The sequence below is a fragment of the Macrobrachium nipponense genome, chromosome 19 (genome assembly GCF_015104395.2).
Source record: "Macrobrachium nipponense isolate FS-2020 chromosome 19, ASM1510439v2, whole genome shotgun sequence".
Classification (NCBI taxonomy): domain Eukaryota; kingdom Metazoa; phylum Arthropoda; class Malacostraca; order Decapoda; family Palaemonidae; genus Macrobrachium; species Macrobrachium nipponense.
The window spans coordinates 61,768,464-61,789,363 of record NC_061088.1 but is presented as its reverse complement, the minus strand read 5'-3'; positions in this window follow the sequence as shown (position 1 = coordinate 61,789,363).

Genomic DNA, 20,900 nt, shown 5'->3' with positions numbered 1-20,900 from the left:
CTCTTACTTCAAATTGCTGTATTTTACGAACGCCCACAAACTTGCTATGGATGAAAACTTAATATTGGAGGGACTGTTTGTATGTAAGGGCTCCATCTAACACAGTCCTTACAAACACACACTAGAGAGAGAGAGAGAGAGAGAGAGAGAGAGAGAGAGAGAGAGGTTTAATCAGTGGGGATTACGTGTCAATCAAGTTTACAATTTTGATGGAATAATAATCTGTTATCTATTTCACGACGAAGTCAACAAGGGCTTACTAGGTTCCAGGATAGAGAGCTCATACCATTTCTTTATTTAAAGCTTATTATCATAGAGTCCTTCTTCACTGCAAAAGATGTCAAGTTTAATTTCTTTCATATCATCCAAGAACAGTTTGGCCATTTGCCAGAATAAAAAAATCAAGTTTCTTCAGGTAAGTTAATTTTTAGCAGCATCCCTCTACATAGGAATTTAGCAAACAGTGAAATTTAACAAAAACTACGTACTGGCTGTGAAGCCACTTCACGTCCATATGTTACTTAAATAGTCCAACGACCTGGTGGTCATCGGTTTTATTAATATCATCGCTCTCATTCACCAACAAATAAAAGTCAAGCTGATGAAAACGACTATTTTATTTTCTACACTCGTGAAATTCTAAATATGCCAAGAGACACTGACATAAAAACTCATACAGGTATGCATCTTCTAGGGACACTCTTCCAAAACTCTGAATTTGTAACAACTTGTAATTATTGTGGCCTGAGAAAAACCGCCAACGGCCCAATAAAAGTTTCGAAGGCTTGGGAATGAAGCCGACGGAACCTTTACCTAAGCCTTTGTTATTCTTAAGAAAAAGCATCACATTCGCAGCATTGAAACGCACCGTCGCCGTCCGGAAGAGAAAGTCCATGAAGGAAAACAGAAATAGAATGGCAGACGCAAAATGTTTTCGAATACATTCGAGGAACATGGCATTTAAGGAAAACAAAGGAGGCAAGCAAATTCCAAAGGTAAATGGTGGATGGAGAGGACCAAGTCACCCTACCGAGCCGAGAAAGGATAATCAGTTTGCTTGTGTGAAAAGAAAATATATCGAATTCATGCCATTAGTTCCAAGTGAGATTCACTGTCATTTTATGGTTCACCTACTGCATATATATATATATATATATATATATATATATATATATATATATATATATATATATATATATATATATATATATATAATATATATATATACACATATATATATTATTATATATATATATATACATATATATATATATATATATATATATATATATATATATATATATATATCAACATCTTTTGTATCAAATAATCAGTTTAATCATTTATCAGATCATTGTGGGGCAATTGATTTTCCTATGAAACACACGGCCGAATCCAAAAAATCTGTGCAGGTTCCCGTAGATTTGCAACAAATTCATGCAATTATTAGTCAAAACAGAGTTGCGACCAACCTTACATGCAGTAAATTTGGACCATAAGTCATTCACTTTGTTCTTGATTCTGGTAGTCCACGTAATATCATGGATTTAAGGACTCATCATTTACTCTTTTCAAATTTCCCTATAGAGAAGTCCGGAATAAGGCTCTCAGGCATAGGGAATAATGAATTAAATGTGGTAGGAGTAACTTATGTACAGTACAAGGTCGGTAAGCGCACGTTTGCTGATGCCTTTATCGTTGTACAAAACATTAATATGTATCCCGCAGTAATTATCGGATACCCGTCTATGGGCACTCAAAATATTATCTTAGCACCTGCAAAACACGGCGTGTATATCAAAGGGAAATTCTATAGGTCTTCTAATACCCTAAAATCAGTTTTAGATAATAAAGAGACAGACAGAGTTGTCACTTACATTACAGAACCAATCACCTGTCTCATGAACCTAGAAATAATACAGGCAACCCAACAGAACTCTCGCTCACCCGTAATATCAGCTTGCACGCAAACTCTCGAGCCTAACGTAACTTCGAACATATTAGTGCGTGTAAAGAGAACCTTGCCAGGATCTGAAACGTTAATCCTTTCCGAAACTCTGAAAACACACGGATTATCCGTCACACAAGCCATTTATACAGTCGGCTCACAACAACAATGTAACATCGAAGTCTGTAATCATTTGAATACCACTTTAGTAATCCACAAAAATCAACATATCCTGGATGCCGAAGTTTATAAACATCGCATTCTTACCGTAGCTGAGATAAATCACGCTCAATCCGTTGCGGATGAATCCCTTTTGCAATCTATAAAGAACAAAATCAGTAAGGACATTCAAGAAGAAGAAATTCAGCAGAAATTTTTGAAACTTTTAACTAAATATCATGATGTTTTTTCCACTACGGATGGAACCTTAGGAAAAACGGATGTCATCGAGCATCAAATAAGGCTCAAGGACAAACAGAAAGTAATCTATGTACCTTCGTACCGACTTCCTATGAAATTTCAGAATGAGATAACAGAGGAAGTAGGTAAATACTAAAAGAAGGAGTCATTAGGAAATCAAACAGCCCTTATAATTTTCCGTTAATAGTAGTACCGAAAAAAGATCGAACTTAGCGGATATGCGTCGATTTTCGTCGTTTAAATGAAGAAACAATCCCTGACAGATTCCCAGTACCATGTACCGATGATATCCTATCTCTATTAGGTCAGAACAAATATTTCGCCAGCTTAGACCTACTAAAGGGATTTCATCAGATTCCGTTGGAACAAGAGAGTATCCCATACACTGCCTTCAGCACAGCCAGGAGACATTATGAATTTTTGCGTATGCCTTTTGGTTTACGTTGCGCTCCCATAACTTTTACTCGTATGATAAACATTGTGTTTGGAGACTTGTTAGGAGATATCCTACATGCCTACATGGACGACCTAGTAATCTTTTCCAAACACATTAGAAGAACATTTACGTAAATTAGAGTTAGTGCTACAAAGACTAAGGCAGCATAATTTAAGGGTAAAGATAAGTAAGTGTGAATTTTTTAAAACAGAACTAGTCTATTTAGGTTTCACGGTTTCTAGTGAAGGTCTTAAAGTCATCCATGATAAGGTGTCGGCTATCCGTAACATTCCGATACCTACTAACGTCAAGGGAATACAGCAATTTTTAGGCTGTAGCGGCTACTATCGCCGCTTTATACGAAACTACTCAATCATAGCCGCTCCCCTAACCGATCTTATAAAAAAGGGCGTAGATTTCATATGGTCTGAAATTCATCAACAGGCGTTCGATAAATTGAAAGATGAACTGTGTAGTTCTCCTATCTTGAAATTTCCTGACTTCGGTAAGGAATTTTTCATAGCAACAGACGCCTCAGACCTAGGAGTAGGTGGGGTATTGCTTCAACAATATGATAAACAGTTTTTCCCTATAGCTTTTTATTCACGTAAACTGAGACCTTCCGAAAGTAAATATGCAGTGATAGACAAGGAAGGGCTCACTATTGTTAATTCACTCGTGCATTTTAAATTCTAATATACGGTTATCCCGTCAAGGTTCTCACTGATCATAAGCCCTAACCGACTTCTTTAAAGGCTTTAGTCACAGCCCTAAGCGAACTCGGTGGCATATGATCATCAAGGACTTTGGCGCGAGGATCGGGTATTTACCTGGGAAAGCAAATATCATTGCTGACGCATTATCACGCAACCCCTCTTCATCTTGTACCGAGCCATTAGCTGAATTAATAGATATCTCAACCTCCACGCCCATTGTTAAAACTATATCTGAACAGGAAGATCTGGGCTGGAGTGCTGAACTGTTACAGACAGAATAAAGAAAAGATCCGCAAATAGAAAAAATCATCATTGCGTTTTTAAACGGAAAAATCCGAAGGAAAAGGAATACATAAAGTATAAGCAGCAGAATATATCATAAAGGATAATATCCTGTGTAGATCCGTGACGAGGAAAACTCGCAACACACCGCAGTTGAATAACAACCAGGTGGTGGTACCTATCTCACTCATACCCACTGTCTTAAAATGGTTGCATGAAAATCCACTGCATGGACACCCGGGTTATTCCTTGATGTCACAGAAAGCCAAATCCTTATTTTATTGGCATACGATGCTTACAGATATAAAAAAAGCACATAGCAAATTGTCGCACTTGTCAAGAATACAAAGGGCACACGAAGACACCTGTCAGCCTAGGGGCTTATCCCGTGCCAAATCAACCCTTTGAAAGAGTACATTTAGATTTATTAACAGGATTTTACGAGTCAGACAGAGGAAATAAGCACCTCCTAGTAATTATAGATGCTTTGACTCGATATACAGAACTTATAGCGCTTAAAACAAAAACCGCGGTCGAATGCGCTAGGAAGTTTTACGAGTGCTACATTTGTAAACATGGAATTCCACACATCATTATATCAGACTCGGGCGGGGAGTTCAATAATCATTTCCTTAACTCCTTGTGCGAATTCCTTTGTATAAAGAAAATCAATACCATGATCTATCACCCAGAGTCTAATGGGCTAGTGGAAAGGGCAAATCGTAAGGTTTTAAACATTTTTAAGGGTCACCTTAGGGGGGGCAGACCCAACTGGGACATTGCCATACCTGCGGTACTAAGCACACTTAATCACTCGTATCATGTGTCTATTAAAATGACACCGCACGAGGCACTGTACGGTATCCCGGCTAGAACGCCTTTCCACATCTTAACGCCTACAACTAATTTATCAAATCCTCTAAAGGATGTTATGGATGCAAGCATAAGTCGATATAATATACTTCGTAAGAATCTAGAAGAAGCACAAATAATAATGAAAAAAATCATGATAAAATAGCTAAGCCAACTAGAACATATGCCGTGGGCGATCAGGTATACATACAAGTATACGTACGTAAAGGTTTAAATTATAAACTGACACCTAAGTTTGAAGGCCCGTTTAACATTTTAGAAAATTTAACGGCCAATAGATTTAGGGTTCAAAATGTATCCAAACCCACTGATGTGAGAATAGTTCCATTGGCACATATCAGAATCTAAAGAAAGGTAGGTGGAGTGAGGGGAAAAAATGGTTGTATTTATGAAACTTGTATAATAATTTATATATATATCTATTAATCATATTTGTATGTAAACCTATTCTTTTACGCGAGTTATTACATATGTTTTACTCATTGCAGGTTTCAAAAATGAATCTGTTATTGTTAGGAGTGATATTGTGTATTCAGACATCTTTGTTGTATGGAAAGAGCGCTAGGACGAAAGAAATAGAATTTAATCATGGCTCGATTATCGAGAGAATAGATGATGTATTCATCGTGTCAAGTAATATTGTTATAGAAGTAGATATGCATGCAATATTTTTGCCTGAAGATGACGTCCTTAACTTAAAGAATGACCTGATGAGGTTTGCTATTTCGCTTAAGGAAATGCACGAACGTAATTTTTCATGCTAACTCAGAGATTTCGCTAGCTCAAACACTAAGCGTCGCGGAAATGTTGTCTTATGACATACAAAATAAAACCGCCGAGGCAGAAGAACTTGCTCGTGACCTGCTGATGTGTCTGTGCGGCACAATACTCTCGAACGCCGCAACCCGCTTATTCTGGCTGGACTAAACATCTTAGGATCAGTTGCGAATCTAGGCTTAGGAATTTCAAATCGCCTTAAGATAAATAATCAAAATAAAAGAATTGAGTTTTTGCAACACAAAACCGAATTGGCTTTGTCCGAACTTCGCAGCCAGTTATCTTCAATTAATCAAATAATGAGTATCGTAAATGAACATTCAAATAATATCGATCAGGTCATGGAAGTTCAACATTTGCTGGCTACATTAGCTTACTATAGTTCGAAAATAGATCATATCCGTGTGAAAATATCACATTTTATTGAAAAGTCAAAAGATTACGTAGAAGCGATTACGTTAGCAACAAAGGGTGTGTTATCTCCTCACCTCATGCCTATTAAAGATTTGACGTTAACTTTGGAAAACGGACGGGAGAAACTAGATTATATTCCTTTATTAGACGCCCATAAAGTAGAGTTCTATTATAGCCTAATATCAGTCAGCGTTGAAAATTATAGAATTATGATCACAATTCCTTTTGATTCTTCCGATGCTTGGCAATCATACAAAATAGCACCGTTTCCTACTTTCATGACGAATAACTCAAGTCCAGTAATATCCAATTTGACGGGGCATGTACTGATTTCTTCTGATAAGAAATCATTTACAGTCATTAAAGACTTAGATAAACTCACTCACTGTTCAGAAGCCATGAATAATAAAATTTGTACAGCTGACTCTTTTGAATTCTATCCTATATCAACGGATTCATGTGAGTTAGGCATAGTGCTAAACGGCTCTCTCTCTCATACAAGCGAAGGTTGTCTGGGGAAACTTTATCCCTTTTACGGTAATAAATTCAATTACAGGATGAATAATGGTTCCTGGATCCGTTACGATAAAGCCGGATTCAACGTAGTGTGTCCGGATGGGACCACCGCCCATGCCCCTATCTTTGTAGCAGCTGATGGTTGTACGGGGACATCTACAAACTACACCGTCAGAGGGGTCAACACGATAATACGTGAGAAGGCGTATTTTGCGAACTACACTTGGGCATCTACAATCATCCCATCACTACCTCTCCCATACAACGCGCGGGTGGCTCATCGTTTGGCGCAACTGGCTGAGATGAACCACGCGTCACCGACTTATGCAGGTGGAGAAAATCTTCGCTACTACATTTTGCTGGCCGTGTTCAGCGTGACGGCCATATTGGTTATCGCCGTCAACATCTTTGCTTGGCGTAGGCTGAGGCGTAAACAGAAGGATCTCCAAGGAAACGTATTGGCCCGTCTAGATGACGTACCCGTTAAACTCAAGTCGTTTGAGTTTAGGGCCGCCTGAACCTGGCCACTTCAGTTTGTGCCTAGGGAATTGTCTGGAATTGTGTTGTGTGTGAAAAGCGGTCCGTATGCTGGCAAAAATGTAGGACAAGAAAGACTCACGCCTTTGTATTTGAACAGTTAAAGTATCTCCCGGGCACCTAATAAAATATTATAGCCCAATATTATACATTAATATACTCCTAAAGGTATTTTTCGGGCATCTAATAAAATATATCAGCCCTATATATTGCATTTGTGCACCAATTACATAGTTATACTATTATACCATTGTACAATTATATTTATCTATTACAAAGAGAGACAAGTACTCTTTAACAATTATCCATGATCATGCTATAATCTGTAGTAACCATTATTCTTAATCAGGTTACCTATTATCATATTAATCATGTATACATGTTAATCTTTTGATTTTTACCTTTTTATTATTTTGGGGTACCTAATCATTATTATTACCAAACTTGGATCTATATTTTCCATGCATTTATCTTTGTTTATGAATATGTCAAAAAGGGTATGTAACAGAACCTTTTTATGCATTTAATCACTTATTATGTTTATACCTAGACGTATGTTACGAGCACGCTCCTATGAAACAATGTTTAAAGTAATTTTTTTTATTCAAGGCTTGAATAGGTAGCAGTCCGAGCCTAATGTAATAAATACATTATTTCTGTTTACAGGATCTGTAAAAGAAACCCATGACCTGAGGTCATGGCATTAGGAGGGTCCTACGTGACCAAAGCAGATCTAGATTACGCTATGCGCTGTCTGCAGTAGCCTGATTTAGCTCTGTACATTATCAGCATTTATTATTAATGATAACTTTGCACAACAACTTCCATGGGAAGCGGTTGACCTGTTAACCTACGCCGGAAACTTGTAACTTCCGAGCCGGCGGACTATGTATGTTTTTATATGAATCGCTGAGATAGCTAATGTTCCGCTATCGACGTGATGCTTTACAATGGCAGTTCCGTGCCAACCTTCAAACATATCGGTCTTCCGACCGAGCTGCATCTCCTAGTATGGAGTTACAGAATAAAGTTGTTATATCTGTTCAACTTATCTGTTTGAATCATCTCCTTTAGTTAAGAAGAACCACTCTACTAAGATATCCCAAGGAGATGGGAGGAACCAGAAATACTTACGAATGACAGTCGTAAGGAGAAAACAAAAAAAAGTCTTTCGCAAAGCGAAGGGACTTAGATATACACACACACACACACACACACACACACACACATATATATATAATATATATCTAATATTAATATATAATAGTCTATATATATATGGTAATATATATATATATATATATATATATTATCTATATATATATTAATATATATAGATAGTAGGTTTATATGTAATTATACATGAATGGGTTTATATTCATATAACTTAAGCTATATATATAGATATATATATATATATATATATATATATATATTATGTATATATATATATATATATAGTATTTATATATATATCATATATACATAGTATATATATAATATATATATATATATATATATAGTATATATATATATATATACATATATATATATATATATATAAGATATATATACATACATATAAACATATATATATATTAATATATATATAAAATATATTGTATATACATATATATATTATATATATATATATATATAATACTATATATATAATATATATATATATATATATAGATATATATATATATATATATATATATATATATATATATATATATATACTGTATTAGGGAAAATGTTTTAAGGAAAAATGCAATCAGGCATAATCCGATGTTTCCTTCGAATATTACTTTGCAATCCGCTGTGCCGAATAACAATCAATAGCCACAACAACGGTTAAAGCAAAATCCCTCTCAGGTTGCAAATCGGATACCAGATGATTGTTGGGAGAAATCACTAATTAATACGAAATTTCTTTCAAGTTTACAGACTTCTTGGTATGATTAAATTATAGGGAACACTGCAATGCAAAAGAGACAAAAAAAATTATCAATAATCCAAAACACAATCAAACCGAATAAGTCTTCGGATGGATTTGCTTCTGGATTATTATCAAACCAATTAAAAACGCTGTATAAGACAGCAGCGTGAGAGCAAGGTCCAAACCAAGGGCCACAGTTATTTTGTGGAATTCGAACAGCGGTTTGTAACTTTTTAAAAACTACTCCTATAGTGTTTGTAAACGAAATTATTTCATAATTTCAAGCAACTTATTTTATCAACAATTATGCTACGAAAAGAAAAGTTGAGAAAGGATACCTACTTCATCAAGGTTATCCAATATTACCACAATCAAGAGTTCTGCTGAATGGCCGTCTTGTGAGCCTTGACAAGGAGCCAGGCGGGATTTACAAGACTATGACATTTTGGTTTCATTGCAAGCAATCAAAATTTTGGCAATATCCACATCATCCTGGACAAGTCGAAAAGAATTAATTTTAGGTTTAAATACTCTTAATGGTGGGAGATTTTAGCTACCATACTTTGTTAAATAAACGTAGCAGGTAGTGAATTTCTGGTTCGTATTCAACTCGGAGACAAATATGTGAAAGTGTTATTACTTGTTGAAGGACATTGAGAAGGATCTTTCTGCAATTAACACCATGAAAACCAATTCTTCAATACCTAATACCTGCATTCGATATTATTTTTATATCATTTCTTGACACGGAAGACATAAAACATTTTTCAAAACAAAAAGAAATATTTTGGTAATATGGAGGAAGGAATGCGAGAACCGGTCCAGAACTGCATTCAACTGGACGATGTGCTTGATCATACATGCAAACATCTATTCTCTCTCTCTCTCTCTCTCTCTATCGTACATACATACACACACACACACACACACACACACACACACACACACACATATATATATATATATATATATATATATATATATATATATATATATATATATATATGTTCTGTCACAATAGAATTCCATCTAATAAAAGGAGCCCATAAAAACGCCAAAATATAGGGAAAATATTTTTCAGAGACTGCTGCCTCACTTCGGGTAGATGAATCTACCCGAAGGAGAGACATCAGTCTCTGAAATATAGTATTTTCTCTCTATATTTTGGCGCGCGCGCGTGTGTGTGTGCGTGTGTGGATAATGTCAAGCAATACACAACCCTTACGCGAAAAGTTCGTGAGAAGTGTCAACAGGGTTCCTCTGGGCCCCGCAGGAGATGCAAGTTATAGACGCGTTAGGGTAGGTAGGAACTGAGACAGGAAACGCAAAATGTGTAGAAAATTGTAGAAATGAAGGCACAGTAAATCTATTTGTCAGAATCTCACAGACGCTCTATGCAACGTGCATGATTGGAGATGATATATAGTACAAAGAAAAACTATAATAGTAGTACAAAACACATAAAAAAAATAATTCAAATACAAGCCAGAAAAATAATAAAAATACACTAACTAGGAAAAATGAAAATAAAAGTATAAATGAATACAATAATAAAAGAAATGTGATAAAAATCGAAACCTTAAAAGCATAGCAATATAAAAATTAAGTAAAAGGTAAGAATATAAAATAATTAAAAAAAAAATAATCAGAATAATAAAAAATCAGTTAATATAGAGATAAGTTACAAAAAAAAACTCAATATAGCAGAAAATAAGAAACAACAAAAATAAAAAGTTAAGTAGATAACAATAAAAATATTTCATAGGATGAAAAGAAGTAAAATAATTAGTAATGAATTAATAAAAATGATGAGAATTACAAAATAAATATGAAATCAAATATGAAAAGTTAAAGGAATAAAAATGAAAAGTAGAATCACTTTAGTAAGAAAAGAAATATGAAAATAAGCATAAAAATAAAAACACAAAATATATTTTATAAAAATGGTAAAATAGAAAAGATACTGTACAATGCAGAAAAAATGCATAAATAAATTAGATACTAAAAAATAAAGGACACTTCTTAAACAATAAAAACAAACAATGTAAAACGGAATAAAAATAAAAATGAAAAATATAAAATGAAGCGTAAAACTATTCATAACAAAATCAGAATTAATAAACACAAAAAAAATAAAAGTGAAAAATAAATATCATAAGTATAATATTAAAAATAAAAACAATTATTTAAAAAAATGAAAAGTTAAAATATAGATAAGAGTAAAATAATTCAAATAAAAAATGGAAGCGACAATTTGGTAAAACAAATAAGAAATAAGACGGATTAATAAAAAAATATTAAAAATTAAAATGATAGTAAAACCAGCAACAAAAAATAAATGCACATTAAAGAAAAAATACATATTTTGATAAAAGGAAATATAAAATAATTGAAAATACAAATGACAAAATAATTAAAATCTCCAAACTATCAAAGAATACAAATAATTGCATCAAATTATAGATATGATAAAAATTTTTAAAAAATCATAAGTTAAATTTACGCAGCAGAAATAAAATTAATGTGATATGAAATTTTGAGTACAAAAGAAAATGTCTACTTTCGTGTTAAGATTACAATACACATTAGTAAATATAATATTCATTTTCGGTATATTTTCTAGTTACTTTCTAATTTAATTTCTTATTTTTTCAACTTGTTTTTAATTGATCATTTAAAAAAATGTAAACCTTTTAAACTAAATTCAACAAAAAAAAATTATAATGTCAAATGAAACGCATGAACTATTGCGAAAAAAAGAATGACAAAAATTGGCAATAATATAATGCACAGAAAGGCATAAAGTACGGGAAATGGCGTATTAAACTTACCGATTAAAATGATATTTAATAAGGGCAATGAAAAAGAATTTTATCAGTTAAATGTATTATACTTTCCAAGAGATTCTTCGACTTTTATATATTTTGTTAATTTTTTATGTATTTCTCCGGTAATAATTTGATGTTATATGGTAAGTGAGTGACGACAAAAATTTTAAATCTCTTATTATTAGTCATTAATATTTACAAACATAGAGGGACAGACCTACAATATCCGTCAGATACTAATTATTAAGTAATATATTTCTAAACTCCCCCCGTGCGAGATTCAGGAATGAAAAACAACAATATTAATAACAAATGTCCAACTAATAAATAAACCCGGAGAAGATGTAATAAACCAAGAACATTTTGAAGCACAAAGGCATCATGAACTCGATTATTAATGCTTTCATTACTTTAAAAATATAACTAAGGTGGAAAAAAATAATAAATAAAATGTACAAATTACGCAAATCTATTATTTTTGCTCAAACCAATATCATTACTGCTTGCTTCAAGATTAACCTGTCTTGCAACACAACGGTGATAAAGACAATCGTCCGTACGACAAACTTCAAAGACACACTTACCGACTCAGGATCTCCATCTCTCAGGATGTTCTAGAGAACATCAGAGACGCTTACCTGTAACGAGAGGAAATCATAAGCACCGATGTAATCATAATATGGAGGAAAAAACCTAATTTTAACATGATCTTATCTCTACAAAAAGATGTTCAATACAATTACAATAAACATAACCACTGTCCGATAAGGTTTCTTAAGTGTAGTCGGTAATTATTGGGTTCTAACTATGAATACAGTTAATGATAAAAAAGTATATGCATTATTAGCTATTATACTACATGGATGGTGGGATAGCAGTATGAGAGAGAGAGCAGAGAGAGAGAAGGGGAAACACCTAACTGAGATGATAAGTTTTATTGAAGTCTCTTAACTGTTTAACGAATTAAATATTCTTTCTTTAATTTCATGACCTATAAAATCTTTAAGTGGACGGTTTCAGCAGCTTTTTTTAGATGATAAAATTCTTAGTTTCATACATCAGACCGCTTTCTGTATAACGAATTTTCTCGAGCTGTCGTTCCTATAATCTGAGAAATCGCCTAAAGACATCGATAAAAAGTAAAACTAACTTCGGCTCAATTTAAGTCCACTAGATATTCAAAGTCCACTAGATATTCACACACCAAACCGACATAACTCGCCTAAAAGACTTCTAAAAATTGAGAATCAAGTGTAGTCCTATCTAATATCATAGCAATAGAACTATCTCCGCTACCTGAGCAGGAGAAAGAAGATGACTGGGATCGCATCATACTATTTAAATATAAAAAGGAATGGGATAACAGATACTATTACTAGGAGACATCCAGACAATTTTGAGTGATATTTCCTTAATTTACTCATTTAAAGTTTACCCCGTCTCTCCTCACTCCCACACCCACGCATGGGAATTAAGAACACAAGAGTCAGTCCATCTGGTCATACGCTCAGCTCCTTTGCTACAAACTACGTTGAACTTTCACCGTTTAAACTCTGTCCTCAATTTTATCTTACCAAGATTTATAAAAGTCAAGGCGTTAACACCACAGCAACTTCCCTTCATCAGCTGGAATATATTAGGCAACTATTTCTTCAAGGCTAGCATACATGACGCAACTAAGCAAAGAAAGCTGGAAATCTTACTAAGTTCTTATACTTAAACAACCAGTGGCGGATTTAAGGGGGAGGGGACCTGGACACGTTCCCCCAGGATGGATATCAATAACAGAACATTGTTTTCTTTCAATAAACTATTTAGTAGCAAAATTTTCATATGTAATGATTGTTTCAACAACAACAAGTACTGTGTGTATGCGCGTGTGCATACATATATAAATATTGAAATATGTACCGTGTATATGTGTGCATTTGTACATGTTACATATATATATATATATATATATATATATATATATATTATATAATATATATATATCATATAATTATTATATATAAGTATATATACGATATACATATATATATATATATATATATATATATATATTGTGACGAAGTGCCTATATCTGGGTCTGGATACCATTAATACTTGGTGCACAAAGTTGTCAAAGATCTGTGTCTGGACACCATTAATATTTGTTAACCCAAATTGCCAAGTATCTGGTTACTACACTTACCATTTGTACTTGCTAGTACAAGAGACCCTTTTATTCCTGGGTCTGGGGCACCCTTTGTACTTAGGGCACAGTTTGTTCAAGTACCTGGTTATTACTTACTTCACTACAGCCAGACACCTGACCCTTCATCACAAATACTAAACGACTGAATACTCTAAAGGTAAGAGTGAGCCCTTATATAATTGAACAGTCAAGAAAACAATCAGTCCAAGTTCATTAAAATAGGTGTGAGATAATCTTAATTAAAGGGCATCACTCCTGCTACAATTTAAAATCTATGTATTTCCCTGATTCTGTTTTATTTGTGGGAAACAGTCACAATTATCACTCTATATTTCTACCAAAACAAAAATAAAATGCAATGCTTAATATCTATATACTGGGGTTGTAATAAAAGACTCATATAAATTTTAGATACAAAAATTAATTTCGAAATTCAAAATTTATAAGTGAAATTCACAATCTCAGGGAAATTGTTATTACTTGAAAACAAAAGTTTAATTAATTCTTAAATTAATTATTAAGCAAAATTAAATCAAAGTTTCTCAAGAAAATTAATTAAATTAAATCATAAAGCAATAATTAAATTTGAACTGAAATTCACTTAACTACAAATTAATTTGCAAGTGTTAAATTCCAACAATTATATAATAGAATATTATTCAAACTAATTAAACAAAATAAAGACAATGAAAAAACATAATGCATAATACGAAAACAATTAAAGCATTGACAGTACAAACATTAAGCATATAAAATTTGGATATGTCAAAAGAACAAAGCAAAAAATAATTGTTTTAAAAAAATGATAAAACCTCGAAGTGCACTTCAAAACATTTGTAAAAATACCTTATACACAGCTGCAGCTTCAATCAAAAGGCCTGTTACAATTTTACACTTTCGTGGGCGCCTTCACAAAACCAATAGAAATAACACTATGTTCAGATTCCACTAACAACACATATTTTACTAAGAAATGAGTGACCAGCTCGTTACGTTAAGTTACTGAAACAGCCTCACAAACAGAGCGAGCGAGAGAGAGAGAGCAATATTAAACTCTCTAACGCACGCCGCTACATCTCAAAAGCGAATGAATAAGGTTCTCTATCCCCGTAAGTGTATATGGCATATGGGGTGGTTAGCAAAACGAAAACACTACGTCATCACTATAGGGTTATTGAGCAGAAAGAACAAGGCTCCTTGTTCCGTTACAAGCCCGACCGGGATGATAAAAAATTAGCTTAACTCATCTATTTTCAAGGGGTTGAATAACAGTGCGGCCTGGGAGGTCTTACACACGTGTTTACATCGATAAAGAAATCAGCTTAGCTAAGACATTCTCGAAGTGTGAATACAACCCTCTTCACAGAGGCTCACATATAAGCACTTACTCTGGGTCTTACGTTACTTCAAGATAAAAAGTTGAATCACTTAAGACATGTTATCTTTAAATTTGGGAATCTGAACACAGAAAACATACATTTCATAACATGATTCACAGGTTCAGAGGTGAATTAATCATATTACCACAATTATAATTGCATTATAAAACTTACACTATAAGAATGATATATATATATATATATATATATATATATATATATATATATATATATATATATATAATGATATATGATATATACATATATATATATATATATATATATATATATATATATTATATGTATATATATATATATATATATATATATATATATATATATATATATATATATGATGATAATCCTAAGTGGCCCCTAAATAAAAGATTTTTAGATCCGCCACTACTTAGAACTATTCTAGTGCGATTCGGCAAACTCTCCGGCATTGAATAGCACTTTGCCAGTGTGACATTTGTCATTTCCGGAAAGCTATCCCGTGAACTCACCATATTCCTACACTTCTTGTCATCAGGGCAGATGAGAGTGAGTGAGAATGAATCACGTTTTTCGGGGGCAATCATAGTAATTATTAGGTCTCCCAAATATGTTTAAAAATGGTCTTTTTGATTATTGATTGAATTTAATAATTGATTGAATTTTATTCTTTACATTGCATCCTATTTCATTTTCCATATTAAACATCAGTCGAAGCCGTCAAAAGAGACTGGTAGGTCAATATTGCCCGTTACACCAGGGAACACAATAAATACACGATTAAATTCAGAATTCTGAAGGGCATAAAAAATTCATACCAAAATTAAGCGCGTTAATGTCAGTGAGTGAGAACAAAAATCATCTACATAAATGGAAAGCGACTATATTTTAGTGTCAAAGGATTAAAGGAGAGAGGAAGTTCTATTTTTTCATACTTCAATAAGCTATGACCTATTAATTCATGTAATTTCTACGGCACTTTCAAATGAGTAGGCTACAAGTCTTTCGTTCATTATGAAGAACTTAACGCATGTATACGCCATCCTAATTGATTGATTATGTCTGTTAAAAACTGGTGTCACAACATCTCTGTTATTGACACCGAAACAAATTTAGATAAAGGTAGAATCAAATCTAAAATTATTTAATATAAAAAATCTAAAAATATATTTATATGAATAAATTTGTTCAAATATATAAACTCTTACATAGATATTCTATTATATAGTCTAAATTTTGTTGAGGAGGCCAGCCTCCCTCATAAAGATATATAACTGCTCTATATTACAATCCTTTCCAAGAATTGTAGATAGGATAAAATTACCTCCTCTATCACATCCGGCATCCCCAAGACAGGAACCTATGTCTCAAATTCCCAAGTCTGGGACATTCAACCAGCAAATGTCTAACAGTCAAGGGCACAGTACAGTTCTTGCAAAACGGAGGATTTTCACGAGACATCAAGAACCCATGTGTGAGTCTTGTATGTCCAATCCTCAATCTGCACAACATCGTTTCCTGTCTCCTTGGCATATACGGATATAGCCAAGGAGACACCGATGACATGATACTACGCATTTTTTTATTATTTAAAATATCCTCCCACTGGGACTGCCAACTTTTTTTAATTCTCTGACCTACTAGAGGATACAAATCCCGATATGGTAGTAGGCATCTTGCGGGTTCTGGGGAGCTGACCGCAGACTTTGCAAGTTGGTCAGCTTTCTCGTTCCCAGGCACCCCAACATGACAAGGCACCCAACAGAACTTTATTTCTTTCCCTCATCTTTTTTAGTAAAAGCAGCCATTCCAATATGACTAAAATCAGAGGGTTTAAAGGGTTAAAAGATTCCAGCGACTGAAGAACACTTCTTGAGTCACAATATATAATAAAATTACTTTCATTCCGAATAAAAACTTCCTTTAAAGCCTTTAAAATTCCATATAATTCTGCTGTAAAAATCGATGCAACTGATGATAGCCTGCCGCTTCTCTCTACATCAGGGAAGGCTACACCAAAGCCGATGCCACCATCTGACTTTGAACCATCCGTGAAAACTGCAGTGGAGTTATCATGTTGCAAAGAGTGTTCTAAAAATATTGACCGCATGGCCTCACTGGACAATTCTGTCTTGGTAAAATTAAAATATCTACAAAATTTTACCTCTGGAAAGTTCCAGGGGTGAAGTACTTACTGAGTATTTTGCTGGTAAAATCTCGATTCTTGGTATATTTAATTCACGGACAATAAAATTTACTCTAAAAGCGAATAGATGAGGTTGCTTGGGGTGACTTTCATAAAACTGCCAATGCCTTTCATTTCTCATACAAATGCTGGTTAAAGACTTAGGTAGCCTCTGGAATCTATACCAGCTCCGAACTAGCAGACGCTTATAATGAAGATCCACCTAAAATGCATACGATGCCATGGGTGAAAGACGCCTGAATTGGTCATTTTGTGGGTTTTTATAGTCTTTATATTAAAAGTATTATGAGAAACTCCCCTTATTTATACATATCTGAGGTAGCAAGAAAAATCAACTTTTGGCTTAGATAACTATATTTTGTAATAATATCAAATCTGAACTTTCCCTTTAGTTTTACCTCGTCTTTACTTATTAGTCACTGCTACTATGGTCTACAACTCTACAAGTATTTTCAAAAGGCTCTTGCACGAAGTTTTCAGTGGTCTTATTTTAATGAGTAAGTGGCCTTATTAATGAGAAGTCAGTAAAAATTTGTCCCTTAGATCTAAGTTCAGATGGAATTAAGCCAACGGGGTATTCAAAAGAAATAACCCGCGCTGGCATACGGCCTTCTTAAACTATAAAAACAGTAACAGTTTGGTGGGAGACCCCATCTCCCTTTATTATCATAAACATGACTATCATTATTACTACAGGAAGCCAGCCGAAAAATGTCTTAGGACACATAACGACAGTCTAAATTGGCACAGCATCTTAAATACGGAAATATTAACTGTTGTTTAAACAAAATCAACGTTTGTCTTTTAGAAAACGAATGCTACTGTTATGTTCGTACTAATGGCACCGATCCCTGAGATGTGGCGAGTTAATGTTACTGAAATCCCGAAAAAAAACATACAATTGAAAGACCGTTTACATTTTACAAAGAACAGCTGCTTCAACTACACGGAAATGCAGAGAGCGTAAGCGCACTCGGCCAAGAGCAAACCTCAATTACAGCCAATCCCCTTGGGCACCTGTTAATCCACCAGAGACAGTTGGCTGTTGGATCCGAAAGGAATCTTCTCAATTCCAGAGGACGTAGTTTCCAAGGAATTTTGTTAGTGAGAGTCATTATTTCCGAGACTGGTTAACCATTCTATGGAGTGGAACTGTAGGTTTCCGATTTTCCCTTTCGTTCAGAAACGATCACATATTCTTCCGAGGTTCACCATTTGGACGAGATCATCCCAGTCAAATCTTATGAACCAACTGATAACTGAGATCTTGTAGTTATCTTAAGATAAGAATGCTGACAGCTATGAAATGAAAACAGAATCAGGGGATGTGTTGAATATTGTAACGAATGCATCCACAAAATGTTTCAGATCAAAGAAATTAAAGCGAAAACGAAAATACACGCACACGCAAAGACGTAGAAATGACAAGACCTTGACCCTTCAACCTTTAACTAAATTAAGACATTGTAAAGATGGAACACACTCGGGTTACTAATGCCGGGACTTCATTATCCCAAATCAAATTATGGATCTTCAGCTGGATTTTCTTGGCAATTAACGTTCATTATCATTTCAAATTACCAATTAGTGCCTACAAATGACGGCACATGCAATTCAAACGAAAAAAGGATTAACTCAATTACTTAATAAGTCGTGTTATTCAAGGTAAAAGGTTAGAAGAGGTTTGCCCTGCAATTTCATCAACTAAATTCAAAGTTATTTTAACGTTATTTTTCAGCTAATGAGGTGATAATGGAAACCAGCATCACTGTTAGCGAATGCGACCTCATCACTTCGTCGGTGCATACATTGGTCAAAGTTCCTCAACTTGGAAAAACAAGACGATTGTGCTCTGCGCCCTACTAGAAATATGCTTCAGAACATAATAATAATAATAATAATAATAATAATAATAATAATAATAATAATAATAATAATAATAATAATAATATTAATTGCTCTAAGACACGGGTGCAGATATTGTAGCAATAGGGTCACAGGCTTCAATAGTATACAGTCATTGTTAACCTCTTCAAAGATAACATAGTGCGGACTATAAAATCAAAGACTGTAACTTATATGACTACAAAAATTAATGTGGATACGGTCTTTATAGAGAAAAGTTTACGTTCCTACAAAGGATTTCAGCGATTTATGATAGTGTTAATGAACAAGACTACCGGCAAAATTATGTGATATGAAGATCCTCATAAAACTAACTAACATGACATGGCCGCATACAAAGAAGCCTGTCAAAGTAAATTAGGGAAATCAAAAGCTTCCTTCTCGTATGAGAGACCGCTTAGACATCCCTAACTAGATGGAACTGCTATTTTGCATGGCGGTTAAAACAACGCATAAAAGCCGATTACTCAATAAACCTGAAGCATCACGATCTTTGATTTTATCTCTTCAGAAAAGTGGTGATACCTGTTGTCTACAGTTGTCATTGAGCTCATTTGGAATAAAAATCATAGGAACGAAAATAGAAAATACACGTGTTTTGGTAACATCTCTAAAGAAATAAGGTTCCAAAGTGATAAATAAGATATGAAAAGAGTCTATCTTTTATTCCCCCACACATACACCTTTTCTCTTCCACGCTCCCTTTTCAAGCAGCTTTCTCCTCCTCCTCCTATTTCCGTCAACTTAAGTCCTAGTGTGTCTTTCCCTCTCCCCTGCAATCCATTACTTTTCTTTCTATTGGAAGTAAAAAAAATCTCTTCATAAACAGTAAAATGTTTTCAATGCAGAAAGAACCCGGCTGAAAGGAATAATGAATAACAAAAAGTGCGTCTATATCAAAATCCTTTCAAATCCTCCGAGGCGAAAACCATCCAACCCAGCATAGGAACCCCGACCTCCCATCCCGGTATAAACAGAACGTGAGGCAGGAGTCCTCAGTTACACCAAAGGTAGCACACGACTAAAGGAAATAACACTGGCAAACAGATGCCATCAAGCATATGTCTGTACTTAAACAATCCCCATACATGCTTTTTATTACCACTTTCTCTATATGAAGAAGAATCGTGATTCCATTCCTAATTGCTAAGAAGATATAATGAGATTTTTTCATCTTGAATTATTGGACTATGACCAAGCATAATCTAAGCACGGCGATCAGTCACTAAGAAACTAAATGTCATAAAGAATCTAAGGAAAATAAACGCCCCATTCTTCAAAGTCTCTGCATCATCACATATATCGCTGTGTTATGCAATAGCCTCTGAAACTCCTTTACTCTTGTCCATCCTGTACTCTCGCCTCCACAAATAACCACTTATCTGCAATTTTCATTCAAGTAGGCTGGGGCCTTCCAACTTTTCTGGTGTGCACGAAAGCCCAGCTGATACTAACTCACACTAATCTCCTAGGGTGGTACATAGGACATGCCCAAGCCATCCTAATGGCCCTTTCACTATTATCTCATCT